Source organism: Erithacus rubecula, assembly GCF_903797595.1.
Source record: "Erithacus rubecula genome assembly, chromosome: 5".
Lineage (NCBI taxonomy): Eukaryota > Metazoa > Chordata > Aves > Passeriformes > Muscicapidae > Erithacus > Erithacus rubecula.
In genome coordinates, this window is record NC_136687.1 from 7,182,667 (window position 1) to 7,200,118 (window position 17,452).

Here is a 17,452-nt window from a genome sequence, read left to right on the forward strand (position 1 = left end):
TTTTTCTTGATCTGTTTATTGTAAAGTACTTAGGCATCATTTAATTTGCAACTGTTATTTGGGTTTATTTGCATTATTCCAATTATTTGATCTGATAGGGAAATAATATTCACTAGCTGAATAAAACTGTGCAATGAACAAAAACACACCACCTTCCTTAAGAGACTCTAGAGAGTATTTGAAGATAAAAGAAGGAATTAATGGATAGAGATCAAGAGCAAGTCCTGAGCTTTTCTGAGGTGGTATTATTTGTTAGTTTGCCATAGTCTCCTCAAGATGTACCTTGACCCACCACTTGTCTAAAACTTCATATCAGGAGCTGTGGCTGAAATCCAGATGCTTGAAACACTGTCAGTACTGAAAAAAGAAAACAGTATATTAGAAGAAAAGCAACTGGATGAGTAGCTTTGCTAGGTCAAGTGTCATTCTCATGACCCTAAGATTAAAGATCTTTCCTGTTTTTATGTATTCTGACTGTTTTTGACACGTGACTGCAAAAGCAAAACACAGCACAATAGAAATTTGTGCAAAACCATCAAAACCATAGAAAAAGACAAATCAGGTAACATGGTGACCTGTCCTAAAGCAGGGGACCCCCCTCGTGGGACTGCCCTCACAGCTGGCACCTATCCAGGTGTGTGCCCTGATGGTTGTATCCCATCGTGTGCAGCATGCTCAGGAGTCCCTGCTTCTGCACTCAGGATTGAGGACATGGCATCTGCTGCCTTGCCAAAGCCATTTCATGGAGTGGGCAACCCCCCAAGAGCACAGCAGTGCCTGGAGTCAGCGTGGCAGCCCCTGCCCCTGGGGTACAGCTGCTCACACTCGTGTTGTGCAGCAAGCAGGGGGTGCAGAAGCCTCACTCTGGGTCTCCTTGCAGGAGCATCGGGTCATCCTGCACCCATCCTTTCCCCTCCTTTTGCCCCATTCTTGGGTTTTTGGCCATGCAGAGTTCCCTCCATTCTTGCTCTTCCAGGCTATCTTCAAAATGCTGTCTAGGGTGATTCTCTAACCTCCCAAGGAGCTGCAATTCTAAGATTTCCCTTCCTGCACAATGTCCATTCCCTGGAGGGATCCACATGGGCCATTTCTGGGAGCAGTGCCAGATCCATCATTTCTGGGATTCCTGCTCTCCCATCACCAGACCAGAGCATTATCTGGGACTGGTTCTTTACTGCTGTTCTTCAAGCTGAAGGAACATCAAGCGACACCTTAGGCCTTTCACTTGAGGTCAGTTTCTTCTGCTCCAGAAGAAAGGAAAACCAGCTGCCCCAGCTCACCCAGTAAACCAAAGGTGGGAAAATGCAACTCCCTCAGCACAGTCTGCAGCCATACCTACTCAGCCTGGACCAGTGACTCTGACAATTTTGCTGCTGAGATCCCCTGCAGGAAGGAGAATACTGAATACACATTGTCAAAATGCCTTTTAGCATTAGCAGGATACCCTGCTTCAGGCAGAGGAGGATACATACAAAGCCTTAAGCTGTTCCAGGCTTCACAGAGCAGCAGACAGCAAAATACATGTGGCTGCATTGGGACACGTTGTTTTTAAAGCCCTTGTGATAGCACCAAGTGGCATAAATCAGAATTACCTGTCACAAACTGTATGTCTCGGCAGCGTTTTTCCAGTCCCAGCTGAGCAGCAGCTCAGACTCTCCAGGAGAGTGGTTACACTGGAATGAAGGCAAAGATGTAGCAATGCAGATGGTAAAAAAAGTACTGATGCCTGAAAAAAAAAGTTGAACTGCATCCCTCTAGAAAGTAGTGCCGAGGATGTGTTAGGGCTGGAACATGAGGGGCTTTCCTGCTTCTTGAGAACCCAGAACTGGCTCCAAGAGCTGCTTCCTTTAGCATCAATTTCACATTTTGGCTTTTCTGTATGAGGAAGTGGAGGACTCTGCCCCAACGTGCGCTTTCTGCAGCCCCAGGGTGTCCAGTGTTTCTCTAAAACACTCTGCTGAGTTAAAGCTCAGCCCATCCCTAGGGAACTTGTGGATCGAGGCCAGCAGCACATCCTCCTGGAAGCAGCTAATGGCTGAGCTGCTAAATACTTCACATTCCTCATGGACACCAATCCAGACTGGAAGATGCACTGGAAACCTGACACGGAGGTTACTCAGCATAAGCCATTTGCCTTAGGGAGCTCTTCTGAATAGCAACAAATCAAGTCAAACCTCAGTCCAGACCTCACCTCCAGATCCAAGCCATATCCTGACCAGACTCAACAGCCTAAATGTGGGGAGTCACAATCTGGGTCTTCTGCCTGCTCTGGAGACCAACCCTTTGGTTCTGTATTCCTGGTGTTGAGCTATTGCCCACATGGGATATTTAAAGGCCTTTTTCCTAATTGCCTTCCACAGCTCCAGCTTCTGTTGGGGTGCTGTCCTCCTCTCCAAAAGCCTCTGCCTGCCTTGTTTTAAGTAACTCATTGCAAGACACTCTGACCAGGGTTGTCATAAAACAAAAGTGTTTGTTTCTTTCCATTCTCCAGTTTGGTGAAGTTACCATGGTGTGTGAGCAGGTTGGAAGTGAAAAGCAGTCTGGCTTGGACTTATCACTGCCAGACAAGTTCTAGGCATTGTGCTATGGTAACTGAACAACATCCCATGGCCCTCAGAAGTATTTTCCATATAGGAGGTCAAGATATTAAGAGCAGATTTTGTACAGTTCAACACCAACACGTGCTACTGTAAACAGAAGATGTTGCTGAAAGGTTAAGTCAAAAGTAATTTGTCCATGAACACAAGGTTTGGTGCTGGGATCAAGGTGCTAGAGCTCATAGCTGCTATTCCAGACCTGCTGTTCCAGCATTTGGGGGTCAGAGGCTGAGAGCAGCTGTATTTTTGGAAAGAAGTCCTGTTCTTAGCTGGACTCAAGCATAGAGAAATCAGGACAACAGTTTCATAAATTCATTTCCTTCTACCTTCCTCATTCATCATTGACTTGTTCCCACACTTTTTGGCAGCCTCTAGCACCATTTTTCTTTTCCCCACAGACTTCTGTGCTGCTTCTGTGCAGAGGTAACTTCATGTAAGAGAAGTTTAGACAGAAAAGAAAAACAAACAGCCAAGGTCCATATTTTAAGCATTATTGAATACATTCTGGTATCACTTATTTCTTAGAACAAGAAATCATTTGTATATGTCAAAAACCTAAAGAAAACCCTGAAGTGCTGAATTTATCCTTTCTAAGATAATAGTTATAAAAAGAAGGTGCCATTTGCTATCTGCTTCTTATAACGTTACACCCAGGTGGTCTTTCCACTTGTCCCAGAGTTTGTCCTGAGGTGCTGCTGTGCTTTGCTCATTACTGCTAATGCTGTTGTTCTGCAAGGATATGAGAAAATAAAGCAATGCAGAGCTTTTCAAACCCAGGTTTCAGGAAGAAGAGAGACACGTATCTCTCCAGTCTGTTGGGGGAAAGAAGGAAAAATAAATTGCTCGAGTGATCTGCAGTTGCTGGCTATTAATTCCTTTGAGGATTTTGTATTGCTTCCAAGGCAAATACAAGATTAGCTGATGGAGTAATGGAGTAGTATGGGATAGAGATCACATGGGGGTTCTTGTAACACAGATGTTATTTATTTAGCCTATGCAGAGCAAACCTACTTACAGATGTCATTTTGTATGTTCAACATGATGTCTGTGTGCCCAGTTGCCCCTCAGTACAACCTGAGAAGTCAGGGATCCTGCCTTTGTGAGCCCCCAGCTCCCAGGCAGGGACAGCTGCCCTTACACCCACCCCTGCTCAAGCAAGTGCTCCATCAGGGAGTCAGGCTGCAACCACTCAGCAACGTGAAGTAAGCAGGTAAAAAAGCAACCTGGCTGCGGGAAGGCAAGTGGAAAACAGGTCTCAGTCACCTGAAAACTTGCTGCTGATTCACCCAGCTGCAGGGGCTGCCCATCCAGCTGCATCCGTCAGTGGTGGTGCTTGGAAGAAGTGCTGCTGCTGTAAGAATGCTGCTATTTTGTAAAAGCATTTGCAGGACCTTCCAGTGCCAGATATCCAGACGTGCTAATGCAAAATGCATTAGCCCAAGCAGCAGGAGCTCCAGGGCTGCTGGCGCCATTGAGTTCCACTCATTTCATCTTTATTATAAATACTGCATTGTCGTCTCATTCTTTTCTCTCATCCTCTCTTTAGAAAAGAATTATAAGGCTCTAGTTGACTGGTCCCTTTGACTTAGTACAGTTGTTAAACCACAGGCAGTAAATACCTCTTTCAATTGTTTAAGGCGGATGTATTTATTTCATTGGAACAACTGAATGAAATCTGCAAGAGCTAAAGAATCCCCCCTTTCACGGCAGCTCTGCTTTTCTACCTCTGAGCTGAATGCAAAAAGAACTCTTCCTTAAACCTGCCATGTGAAATCAGCCCACCTTTAGGCTCTTCACTCTCAGCTTAGGTTTGTTTTTTTTTTTTTTTTTGGGGGGGGGGGGTGGTTTGTGTTTTGTTTTGTTTTTTTGTGGTTCAAGAAGTATTGCACAAAGACTCACCGCCTACTTGTAAATAGTGATCTTTCACCAGACAGATCTCAGCTGACAAATGGTAATTGTTATGCAAACTAGCCAGAAGATGAGCTCTTCTCCCAGGACTGAAGAGCAGCCACCTCGCCGATGAAACGAGGCAGCTGTTTAAACAGAGCGGGTGCGCTGCCCCGGCTGCAGAGCAGCGGGAGAGCCGAGAGTGCGAGCGGAGCTGGAGCTGTGCCATGCCACCATGGTTAACACCCCCGCTTTTGTGGAGAAAACCTCCACAGCACAGCTTGAGAACTTTAACTGACCCCACGCCATTAGGAAGATGATGCTGTTTCAGTGGAAAACAGATATATAAAGTTGTTTCTTTGGGCTCACGTGGTGGGATGCTCACCGCTTCAACTGGGAAAAACAAATTCTGATTGGGGCAGGACAGGGATGGGAGAGCAACGCTTTTCCCAGACCAGAGGATTTGAAAGGGATGCTGAGAATGCCATGCAAACCTTGTTCTTACCAGGAGGCAGGTCCTTGCCTGAGGCAGGTGGTGCTGTTGGGCCGTGGCTCCCAATGGAATCCCCTGGGAAGCTGGGAACCAGCTCCCGTTCTTGTGGAAGGCTCTATTGGTGCTGCTCATGACTCCACCACAGGCTAAAAGGGATTCTGAACGTGCTATCAAGCTCATTTTTCTTTCCAGTCCTATTTAGTTGCTGCTCCTTCCCTCCTGCACTGCCCCAGCTATGTAAGGTCTATGGGATCACTGTGAAGAGTAAGAGTCATCCCAGAAAAGCAGAGAAATTCACCCCAGCTGCTCTTAAAACCCGCCCTGACAGGGCAGGTGGCACTCTGTGAGCGCCAGGTCCTGCCCTTACCTGTGCAGGCTGCAGAGAGCCCAGCCTCAGCAAGGTTCAGCAGTGCAGAACAGCTCCAGGAGTGAAAGGTGCCACTTGCTGTTCCCATGCCTTGGATCAGGCTGGCTGCAGACAAAATTTGCATTTCAAACCCTGTATGAGACAGGCATAGAGACCACTAGTGTGTGTTGCCAAATTATCTGTTATCAGCCACATCATTGCACTTCTGGGGTAAAAATCCCACTTTTCCGGCCACCACGGAAAAATGCTTTTTCCCTGGCAGAAACTTAGGATAATTTTCAGGGTCTGCTGTATTACTGATGAATACATGGAGAACTACTTCTGTATGTGGCTGTGCTGAATTTCTGAGCACTGAACCAGGGCTTCATGCCATCCTGTACTCCTTGGGGTGGTTTCAGAGGTTTTATTGTTTGTTTGTTTTCATTTTTAAGATAGCTTTGTAGTATTGCAGCAGGGAACTTCATTTTGATTTTGTTCAGTTTGGATTTTTTAATAAATAAAATGCTTTATCCCACCTGTGCCTGCATAGTCTTCAGCTGTATAGGACTTAATGAGTTTGACCCAAAGTGTTTTGAATCAAAAACACCTATAAAGGAAGAACAGAGAAAGGACTGAGATTTGAAGATTCAAGCAAGGAGGTCTGCAATAATTCTTACTTTCTTGAAATTTAATAGCAACATTTTCATTGATTTCAGTGGCAGCAGGATGGCAGTCTACTTCAAAGGGAAAAAAAAAAAGGCATTTAACCAAAAACTCTGTTTCAATCTCACATCTCCTTCCCTGCCTTTGAATCAGTTCCCAGTATCAGGCTGAGCAAAACAGCCATGTCCTATTTCCATGTTCCACTTTGCCCTTCAACAGCTCTCTCTGACAACTTATTTTACAAAATATGGGAAAACTCCTTCCTCAAAGGGCTATAAAGCCATGGATTCATTTGCCAGGGCAGGCCACCCATTCCTCTCAGCAAGGGCTCTTGGCTCAGCCCACAGTGTCCATAGTTGTTTTCAACTGAGACTGAGCTGATAAGGGGATTTCCTTTCAAGTGGGAAAGCATAAACTATATTTATATGTAGATAATTTCCTATTTGTTGGATTTAGCTTAACAGGCTGAATTTCTGGCCTGTCTCTCCAGTGCTCTCCAACCACATGAAACATATTCACAATTGTCTGGGTGGGAGTTGTTTTGCCAGAAGCTGGAGAGGTGCCACAGTGCAGCTGCTGTGGAAGGTGGAAGGACACAGCCAGTCCTCCTTACTCTGCTTTTTCTGTAAGGAGCTATCACAGATCTGATTAGCACAGCACCTGATTAGCATTTGTTACCACGTTCATTACAGATACTTGTGCCACTGACCCATCATTTGTCCATTATCTGGGCAACATATATGTATTTTGATCAAAAATTTTAAAAGAGAAATCCCTGAAGTATAAATAATGCCTGCTGAGCCACCCTGAAGACTCAGTGATTTTGCAGGCAAGTAGGACCATGTTCAGCCAAGGAGCAGGAGAGATTGAATTACATGAGTAGTAGAGGAAGGATTTACTGAAAAAGCTGGTAGAAGATTCCCAAACTATTAATGCCCAGAAGGAAGGGAATATCAAACCAGCAGTACTTCATGTTCATCTGGGAAACCTACTCCATTCTTTTCATCCAGAGGCTGAGACCCTAGTTCATGGCAAACTGATAATTATTAGTCTTCTCTGTATCTATTTACACTTGCAAAACACCTCAGGATCCCTCCCTGCAAGCATTGTTCATGTTTCTTGTATTACCTGGGGGTTTTATATTGCATTCAGTTCACTGACTGCCAGGGGAGTATGCTCTTGAGGTTTAAAGATTAAGCTTTTATTTAAATATATATTCCTCTAATGTTGTACATCTGGTTTTGTTTAAACTAATTTCAGAAATCCTTTGTTTTCTGGGTCCCTCACTGCTGGTCCCTCTAAACTCAGGCTGGGGATGTTACCAACAGCTCCAGCTGAGCCAATGTCCTTTCCAAGAGCAGATTTTTCCAGTTTCACCCTCCTGAGGACTCATAGGGTGGATCAATGTACACAAAGGTTTTGCAGAGGAGCATCTTACAGCCACCTTTGTTTTATATTCTGAAAGTCCAGAAAATAGTAAAAAATCTCTGAAAGGCAATAAATACGTGAATGTCTTAGAATTTCTGGGAGCCTTAATGCATCTTGAGCCCTTTGATATTTGGGTCAGTGTCCTTCAAGAAACAGCATGTAGCTCTGGCCCACCAATCTCCAGACAATCTTCTGGTTCTAGAAAGAGTTTTTTTTCCATTTTGGAATGCTGTCTGTGCCTTCTGCAGTAGGCTCTTGTCTCTTTACATCTTTCAGTTTTGGAGTTTTCTGTTCTTTTCTCTTGAAGTAGAAATGTTGTATGAAACCCCAAGAGCTCTAAAGACAGTGTTGATGGTCCTTGATGCCTTAAGTTACAGCTGAGATAATTCCTCTGCTGTGAAATGGTCATTAATCAGCCCTGAAAGTTAAGGTTAATAGAAGAAGACTTTAGAATTCAAACAGAATTTGTGCAGACATAGGCAGGTCCCCCAGGCCTTGTGTGAATATGTACATACAAACACATATGTATGTACTCACAGATGTTGACATCTATACTCATATGCAAACACCAATGAAAAATTATATATGCTGCATTCCAGCGAGAAAAGTATGAATCAATATAGAAAGTCATATCTGAAAAAATCCAGTTACCATCACAGAAGAGACCATCTCCCTAGGCCTGCCCACCAGAACTGTGTAACCTGGACTCTATATAAGAATTTAAAGGGTGTAAAATAGCAACATTGTTTTAGCTTTTGGTTTTATGGGAACTTTTCTCTTCTACAGTTTCTCAGCTTGAGAAAGTGACAAACTACACAGTGGATTCCTATACCTTGTTCAGCAATGCAAATTACATCTAGTTTTCTCATGCCCATTTTGAAATACAGTTCCCATCCTACTTAACCATGTCCTAGTGTGAGACAATGCAGTATTGAGAAACACTTGAAGCTACAATAGCAGCAATGCAGATCTTTTGTTTTATCATTAAGTGGAATGAATCCCTGAGGACACAAGAGAACTCCACAGAAGCCTGATATATGCAAAAAGAGGCTGGTTATGGTAAACAAGGTTAGAGGTATGTGAATAGTCAGCATGCACATTCACACAATGAGTAGACAAACGCCCAGTATGATGGGAATTTTGGTGAGGGAACCCTCCTTCTTGCCTGTAATAGAGATAAAGGAATAATACCCATCACCATTTATGAGATCTGAAGTGGAAGAATGTAAAAATACCATTGCTCCATCCATTTGAGGCTGCATATGGACCCTGACTGAGCTACAGCAGAGACCAAAGTCTTTCACCCTTAGCATGTGATATTATCAACTGAAAGTCAAGTGCATTGGACCAGGTAGATGTTTCTTGTTGCTCCCTGCTCCTGTGAAAAGTTCCTTTGCAGAAGGGAATAAGCATGTCCTAACAGTGAGAGCTGGCTGGCATGAGAGCTGGGGACAAGCCTGGATCCAGAGCTCTGCACAGGAAAAGCAGCAAAGGGGGTGGCATTCCACAGAAACAGGCACAGAAATCCTGGTAACAGGACCAAGGTGGCCACATTCAGTCAACCAGACCAAGTAGGGGAGCAAAAACAGGTCCAGCCATAGCCTTTGACATGTTCTTTTTGAGGACAGCAGGCTTGAATCTTCTGCATTGACATCTGCAGTGAATATGTTCTTTCTAAATGTCTGCAGTTCAAAAACAAAACCAGTCTCCAAGATGTCAGTGTTCATCTTCCGTGAGAGGTGCATCAGTCAGGTTGTCAATTAAAAGCATTCACTGAAGGTGAGCTGTGGATAAATTAATCTAGTAGGAAAGCTCCATAGGTCAACAGCTTCCAGTCAGGGATGAGGGAATGTCACAGCACATTGCCTGTGATTGCACATGATGGTAATACTGTCTGCAGTCACCTGGAGGCAACATCCCTGGATATGTTAATGACACCTTTGCCTGCAGCCTGCACGGTGCTGTGGCTCAGCATGTCTGAGCTGAAGGTTTGTTTCTGTACTGACCACAGATCTTGTGCTACTGAAATGCCCACATGAGCATCCTGGGTGGCTCTCTGTGCTTGTGAAGCACGTCCTCATATACCAAAAAAAAACCAATTGTCAGACACCTAGGAGATGAAAATGGGTCATTCTGCAGACAGTACTCTATGGAAACAAGATTACAACCAGAGAAGATGCAGTCTGACACGGGACATGACCAAGATACAAACTGCTGCAGATCCTCACAGAGGTCACAGGATTTGGCAGCAGTTGGCTGAATCTCCAGGCACCAGTGGGTCCTGCATGCTCTGCAGTCTGGTCCAAAAGCACCAGAGAGTGTGAGCTGCTCCAAGGATCACAGAGCTTGAAGAGGTGGACTCTGAGCCTTCACAATGTGTCCTGCCCTCTGAAGCAGAGGTGGCCCAAGATGACTGAAAATCAGTTTATTGGCCAAATATTCAAATAAGAAGTAATGAATATTTTCTGTCACTTCTGAAAATCAGCAAAGGTGGAAAAATCTCAGGTCAGGAGGGTTTAGGCACACTTGTTTGCAGTGACACTTGAAGGTGGAACCAATTCTTTCAGTCATGACCAAGATAAGAAGACAAACCACATCAAACACAGATGAATTTGGGGAAACATTCATCTTTGGCCAGCTGTGTTCACAGGACAGAATTTGAAACTACAGGAAACACAAAAAGACACAATCACACACATGATGTGGAGAAGCAAATCTTCACCAAACCTACCTCAGAACTTCAGAAGAGAGGAAGAAATCCAGATGCTCAGAAATACTTGGCTGGACACATCCCTCAGATGATGTTTTGTTGCTTAATGTAATGTTTAAAACATTCTATTACTTGCTGATGTTCTTTAACCAATCAGTTCACATCTGTTTGTTTTTCTGGTAAAACTACTTCGTATTTATCCTCACAGAGATTTTCTAAGCAGTAGTAGATATTTTCAGAGATGCAAAAGGAATACTGGATTTGTTTGGTTGGGTTTTTGGGTTTTTTTTTTTCAAGATGAAGAAGAATTTGAGAAAAAAAACAGTTAACATTTACTCATCAAGGCCCTTCTTTTATAATACAAATACCAGACATGAATATGGAAAAATAATGATGGTTTCTCTCATGAACTGAGAGGTACCTTTTATCCACGAAATGTTTCAAAATAATTACAATCAAGTAATGAAAAAAATCCTTGAATGGGAGACAACTGGTTTGTCACAATTCAGACAAATATTTGTTATGCAAAAGCAACTCTTATTTTAAAAGGCAGTGCAGAATATTAGAGAATGTTCTCAAGGGCTCTGTTCCCATCTCTGCAGAAATATAAAATTACATTTTTTTGACCATTTGCATCACAGCAATGGGTCAAGCATTCTGAAGGCACCATGGCTGGGTGCAGGAGCTGCTTCTGCCAAAAACTGTAGACATTTTACGTCATGCACATTCTGGTGTTTCCCATTACTGTTTTCTTTCAGTTTAGGGATAATCCAAGATGTATGTGTCTTGCCATTTAAAACTAAGAGAAAAACCACAACAGTATTTTCCATGTAAGCCAAAATCTTTCACATGTGCCAACTGCCAAAGCAGACAAAAGAGCTTTGATCATAGTCAGACACCATAACTAGCTACTTGTTTTAATTACAGAAAGTTTTAGCTATTATTACACGACAGGCTGGCACATTCAGCTCATGACATAATTTTGTGAAAGCATTTCATTTCTCTCAGCACAACTCCAGCCCTAGGCTATTCCACTCACAGCAGAAGCATCAGTTTGAACGAAGCCAGGGAGAGATATCACAGACCAAGACCTACAAAACCCAACCACACACCAATCCCACTCCCAGCTGGGTTGGGAGAACATCATTCTCAGTGCTCCAGCCAGGGCAGAGCTGTCAGCTGCCTACAGATTGTGGGTTTTTTTGTTCTTTCACTTTTCAGGATGAAACAATTCTAAATCTCTGTTTTTTTGGGATATAATGCCTATTGCTTTTATTTGATGTTGTCCTTCTATTTATAGTACATTACCTGTTTCAAGTGGCTGATGAGCTAACCCCCAAAATATTGGGTGTTTTCATGCCTGAATCATTGTCAGACCACCAAAAAAAACCCGAAAAAGCCAGTCATGGCACAGGTCAAACCAAACATTTTTATAGTTATTCCTGGGCTAGTACATATTTTTAATCTCAATACTTGAATTTTTTGGCAAAGCTTTCTGTGAGTAAACTCTCAAGAACACCGATGAAGAGCAAATCCAAGGGGCTGTGATGGTCCTAAAAAGGCTCTGTGATTTCTATTTGAACAAATGCTTATGAAGACTCATTCTTCTCAGAGCTCTGAAGCTCTAATCCTCATCTATTCAGCCCATTGGAGAAAAATACCAAATCACATCCCCTATCACTGCATCTAATTTCAAATGAAATCAAATAAGCGTAGTAAAGAGAACAAACACAAATAATTAGTGGCAACAATAACATAGGAACTGGTTTGAAAGAATATCTTTCCTCTGGAAAACACTGGAAAGCAGTGTCAGAGTTTAATTTCAGAGATTTCTGTTTAATGTCAGAGATTAATTTAACAGCCATTAAAACATCTTATTAACTCAAGTGCTAATTGAGTGCTTGGCAGGAATAACAGAACACTGCCAACCATACACATAAAAATGGCAAGAATTTGAAGAAATTCCGTGGTTTAACATTTTATTACTTTTATAACTTGCTAATATAGGTTTAGCTGGCTTAAGTGGCCTTACCTACCTCCTTTGTACCTGTTTTGAAGATGCCATGTCCTGATGGCACGAAGTCCCAACTGCCCTTGGGAAAAGTTAAGCCCATTTTCAGTCCTTTTGGCTGAAATCTTCCAGACTGGGCTGAAACTTTGCAGTGATGCCAGAATTTGCAGGCAGAGAGGTGCAAACTGCTGAGCTTTGGGAATTCTCAATGCCATGACTGCTGACATGATGGGCATGAGAGAGGCAAGGTAAGCACTGAGGGAACAACTGCCCCAGCTGTTTCAGTAAAGGACCCATGACCATGCTGACCACCACCCTCCCAGGACTGGTATTTGAGTTCCAGAATACCTGAAGTTTTTTTCTTGTACATGAGTATCTGCAGTCTGTAGGGAGAAGATGAACCAACAACGTTCCTTCCTCTGTATTTTATCTCCATCAATGATAGTTTGTGGCTAATGTTGCTTCCTGGGTCCTCTCATCCCTTGCACCCATAGCCTGTGAAGGCATCCTACTATGGCCCTAGACCAAGAGAGAATAGCCACAGATTGCTGTATTTTGCTTTTGCAGAAGCACAGAGATCACCTCCACCCATTCCTCCACCAGCACTCACAGTAGGAGGAAAGCAACTAGTTTTTCCTCACCAAGCAAAGCCAAGGCACCATACAGCCTGAATTTTGCTTGAGACCTCAAGGGAAGCATATCCCACCACTGGAAGTGTTACAGGGACAATCAGCTCCAAACCCCTCCCACTGATGACTGCAAATAGAGGTGGGTGGTAAGAACTTCACTCCTTTAGGAGAAACCCCAACTTCAAGTCACATCATCTAAACTGAACACAGGCAGGAGATAAGTTGAGATCTCACCCTAAACACACAACAGATACTTTAACACCAAGCAAGAACAAACAATAAAGCTGAAAATTTAGGGTCACGAAGTTTGTCAGGTTTAAAAACCCCTCAAGTTGTTTTCCGGCCCTCAGCAGGACACACCCCTTGCAATTTGTGTTCAGATACACAGAAAGCAATGGATGAAGCCCGGATTTGTGGGCAGGCCACTGGCTGACCCAAGCTCCCGACTTGTGTGTGGCTGCAGCACGTGCTGGGAGGCTTTGTTGTGGTTGCTGTACCTGTGGTGAGTGTGGCTTCCTCCAGCTCAGCAGCTGCAGCAGTGGTGGTCTCACACAGCTGCCTTGAGCCTGTAGTCAGGAGCCCCTGAAAGGTTATTTAGCTCAAGCTTAAAAGCTGCTTAACTGCCCTTGATGAAGCTCCAGCAAAGCATGATCCAAGCAAGAGGGACCAGGGCAGGACTGTACTGGGACAATGTTCAGGCTTGCACAGGTACCCAGCACAGGTTATAAAGAGCCTCAAATTGTCTAATCCACTAGGAACCTTGTTCAGCAGAGGGAGGGAGGTTTTGCTGCATGTCATGTCTCCCAGCCACCTAGAAATGACCAGCCACCAAACAACTAGTGCTTATTAATAAACTTGCTTGAGGAAATTGGCTGGAGTCTTACTTTTCATTGTGCTGAATGAATGGAGCTAAATATAATCCAGAGCTCGTTTTGCTGGGTAACAATGCAAGAGAAACTTCCTGTTCTAGCAGAAATCCCTAAGTTTAAAAGTAGAAGCTTCTCTAGGCTGGATAAAAATTCTTCAAATCTCAAGAAATACTGAGGTCACTCTCTAAATTCCTCTGTCCTCCCAAACACAGATATTATTTTAATACTCTGTGTGAGGAGTAATGTAGTGCCTTTCTTAGAACCAAAGCACAAGTTGTTTTAATCAATGAGCTCTCAAATGCTAAGGTACTTCTTGGCTTAAGACCCAAATTCAATAATTATTTTTTCAGCTGAACTGGAATAAAGACATTATTTAAACATGTATCTGTCATCTCACACTGCCTGCAGCTGGCTGTTGGATATCTATTTCTCAGCAGCACTGTGGCAGCTCCTTATGTAAAAGGAAAAAAACATAACCATTTCCTCACATGACTTCATCTTGGGATTATGCCTCCTTACTCCTGCTTCCCTGGAGCATCCTGCCAGGAGATGGTTTCAGGTGCTAACACAGCCCATGGTGGGTGTGCAAGTGCACACTGGTCTTTGCAAACAGCCCTGTTTGTGTGGCAAATGTGCAAAACAAAAGCTTCAGCTTTTGATTTTTTTGCTCAGTTTAAAATGAATCACAGGTTGGCTGGGCTGCAGGAGAGAGAGAGGATCTCTGGAGAACTGGGAGCTCAGCAGTGGCACCACTGCCAGGGGTGGGATTCAGGAGACTGAGCCATGTAAAAATACTTTAATCCTGTCAGGCTCCTCTCCTTCATTTTGCCATTGGTTATGTTACAGATCCATCAACTTTCTGATGAGTTTTCCAGGATCAGCTTTGATCCCACAGTGCTGCCAGTGTGAGCAGCCTCCTTCCAAAGATTTGTGCTCTAGGAGAACCAGGACCTGATCTATGAGTTGTTTTTTAAGTTCTGCAGGTGCAAAATCTGGTCCTCTCTCTTTGTGATAGTGCCATGCATAATGGACCTGAACTCAGTATTGCCAATAAATGCTGACTGTTCTCTTCCTCTGTGTGTAGCTGCAAGATGATGTTTGACTGCATTCAAGCCCCATGGGACTGTGGTGACTCCCTTAGAGGAGGAGGTCAAGGTGGTCAGGTGAACCACAGTTGTTTTGGGTGGGGTATTGAACACCTAATGGGGGATAGAAGTTTTAGGAGGCTTTAAAGCCAGAATCAGATTTGGTAAGGCCCCTTGTCAGAGCTTGGTCCATTTACTTCGCACACCTGAGGTCAAGGAACTTGGTCAAGGGGTACAAACAAGGAGGAGGCAGAAACTGGTGGGGTGAAAACAGAGATGTGTTGGAGGTGTAGGGTGGACAGCAGGCCATGATCCCAGGGCAGGAGTGAAAGGAGGTGTGAAAAAAGAGACACGCTGCGTATCTGATAGGGATCTATCAGATCATCTCTTGGATATCTTCTGTACAGGAAGGTTCCTGGGAGGCTCCTGGGAGGCCATGGGCTTGCTGTGCTCCTGTGCCATATCTGTAGGGCTTGCAAAGACAAGTAGTTGGGTCTGCAAGATTTAAGTATGACTACGACAACCTATTTGCTAATCCTTTGCTTCTGAAGGGCTGCAGGTGTACACAGATAAGAGAGAGATCATCTTACCCTCCACCAGCGAGATCTGGGGCATCGCTCGTCTTTTCAAGGCTGGGTGACAGCCACACTGCTGTGCAGCACATCACCTAGGGGAGAAAACACCCTGCTAAGCCTTCAACTACTGCCTTGAGCATAATTCCACCTGAGCTGAACCTACAAGAGAAAGTCAGCATTTTCAGTTTCAGTTGCTTTTGAAACTCTGGCAAGTTTTATATTTAGGAGCAGCTTTCAAAATCTGTATGTGTGCTCTCTGTATTACCTGTCACTGGGTGGCCTTTCAGCCTCGAGCAGCACCATGCAGCACTTTCCCCCACTGTCTGACTGTGGTTCTCCACAGGGGACTTTCCCCACTGTGGGGCTACCTCTCCCTGCTGGATGATGAGCACATAATCTGGAGCTTGGGCTGCCTCCTGAGATGTTCTGGGACAGCCACAGTCCCTTGGTATGGGGACAGCTTGAGAAAAGGATTGAGAAAGACAGGGCACACTGCAGTCCATGAGTAACTGAGATGGCTTTTGTACCTCAGTCAGGCCCTGTAGAACCCCCTGAGCTGTGGGGAGTGGCTGGAGGATGCAGGAGCAGATTTTGTGCTCTCACTCTGTGCTTTGATGCTTGTGCCTAATGAGTTAATCAGCTGCTTGTTGTCGCGCCTGAAATATAAATAACAAACAAGCAGAGGATGAACTGGTAAAATAACAACAAACAACCAGAGGAAGAACTGAAAAGAGAAAAACATTTTCTGGCATGTGCTCCTTTGACTGCAACATCAAAGATCATATTAAGATTTTTGTAGAAGGTATTTCTCTGGTTTTCTTAGCTCCAAAATTATCAGGAGTGTCAAAATCCATTTGCAGGAAGACCTTCTGGGGAGTAGGACGCTACTGAAAGGGCAGAGATGTTTAATATTTCACAAAGGGCATGCACAGACTAACACACAGTTCTCAAAACATCCTCATTAAAATGCTTTAATTAACATTGGTTCAAACACTAGCAGACTTGGAGATTCACATGTCTGAGATACATTGGGGGTGTTGTGCACTGCTCAGGTCCCAGTGGGAACATCCTTTCCCTCTGCCAGAGGAAGGGATGCATCTTGACCCCGCTCAGAATCTCCTTCTATCACCATGTTGAGTTTCCTCATCTCGAAGGGCTAATAAATATTTTTTACCTGACTACATGCCAGCCAAGTAACCATTCATGCAAGAGCAAACAAAGTCAACAGTGTAAAGGGAGCAGCAGAGATGATCCTTTCCCTTCCAAAGGCTGTAGTTTCAGTTCCCCAATGTCATTAACCTCATTAACCAACTACCTGGTATCTGGATTAGGCACCCCTCTCCTCCCACACAGGCACAGGGAGTGCTTCTCAGCCTTGGCCACCTTGTCTGCATTTTGGAGAAAGGACAAGAAGAGGGCTTCAGACCAAGCCAGACAACAGAAAAGCAGGGGCACAACCCCATTTATGTGAAGCCTTTTTTAAAATGGAAAAAAGATGGTTTTTTTCTCACCCAGAAGAGACAGAGTGCTTTACACTTTTAGAAAAACTGAGTTAATTAATGAAAAAAGAGATGTAGGGAAAGGAGTGTGGAAAAATATCCCCAGTTCTTATTGTTCCTTGGGCCAGGAAGGGATTTGGAGCTCTCCAGGGCAGCGTCCTGCTCCAGGGATGTGTGATGCAAGAGCTGAACATCCACAGTGACCTGGTGCTGCCTATCTCATCCCCATCACGGGCACTCACTTCCATGCAGGAACTCCAGCCTGCCCTGACATCTGCAGCTGCACAGACCACAGGGAAAGGTCAGGGACTAAAAGGGCCAGCAAGACCAACCAATTTCCTGACAGCAGCAGCCCATGAGGAAGTGCCCTTTGCTGCCAGCCACTTTATCTGTGCAGAGATAAGAGGAAGGGGCTGCTCCCTGGGCAGACTGCTGCCCTTCCCAAGCACTGCTGCCACCCCTCAGCAAAGCCACTGAGAAGCTGTGTGGCAGCTCGTTCTGCACAGCCTTTTACAGTGATTATTAACCAAGCTGGAGTCACATTCCCAGCAAGTTCCTTTGGTCAGCACGGACATGGCAGCAAACCATGGTGAGTCAGGTCTGCTGAGTGAGTGCCTGAAGGACTCCATCCTTGCACATGGATTGGCTGGAAGATGCCAT

At 44.4% G+C, this 17,452-nt stretch overlaps 1 long non-coding RNA gene across 1 annotated transcript; it reads right to left on the reverse strand.

Annotated features, from left to right (window-relative positions):
- LOC306802809 lies at positions 1–5,166 on the reverse strand. The gene is made up of 3 exons (XR_013774475.1): positions 4,990–5,166; positions 1,593–1,673; positions 1–357 (listed from the first exon to the last, which is right to left on the reverse strand). It is a non-coding gene; the product is annotated as an uncharacterized lncRNA (long non-coding RNA).
- Positions 5,167–17,452: the final 12,286 nt, after the last annotated feature.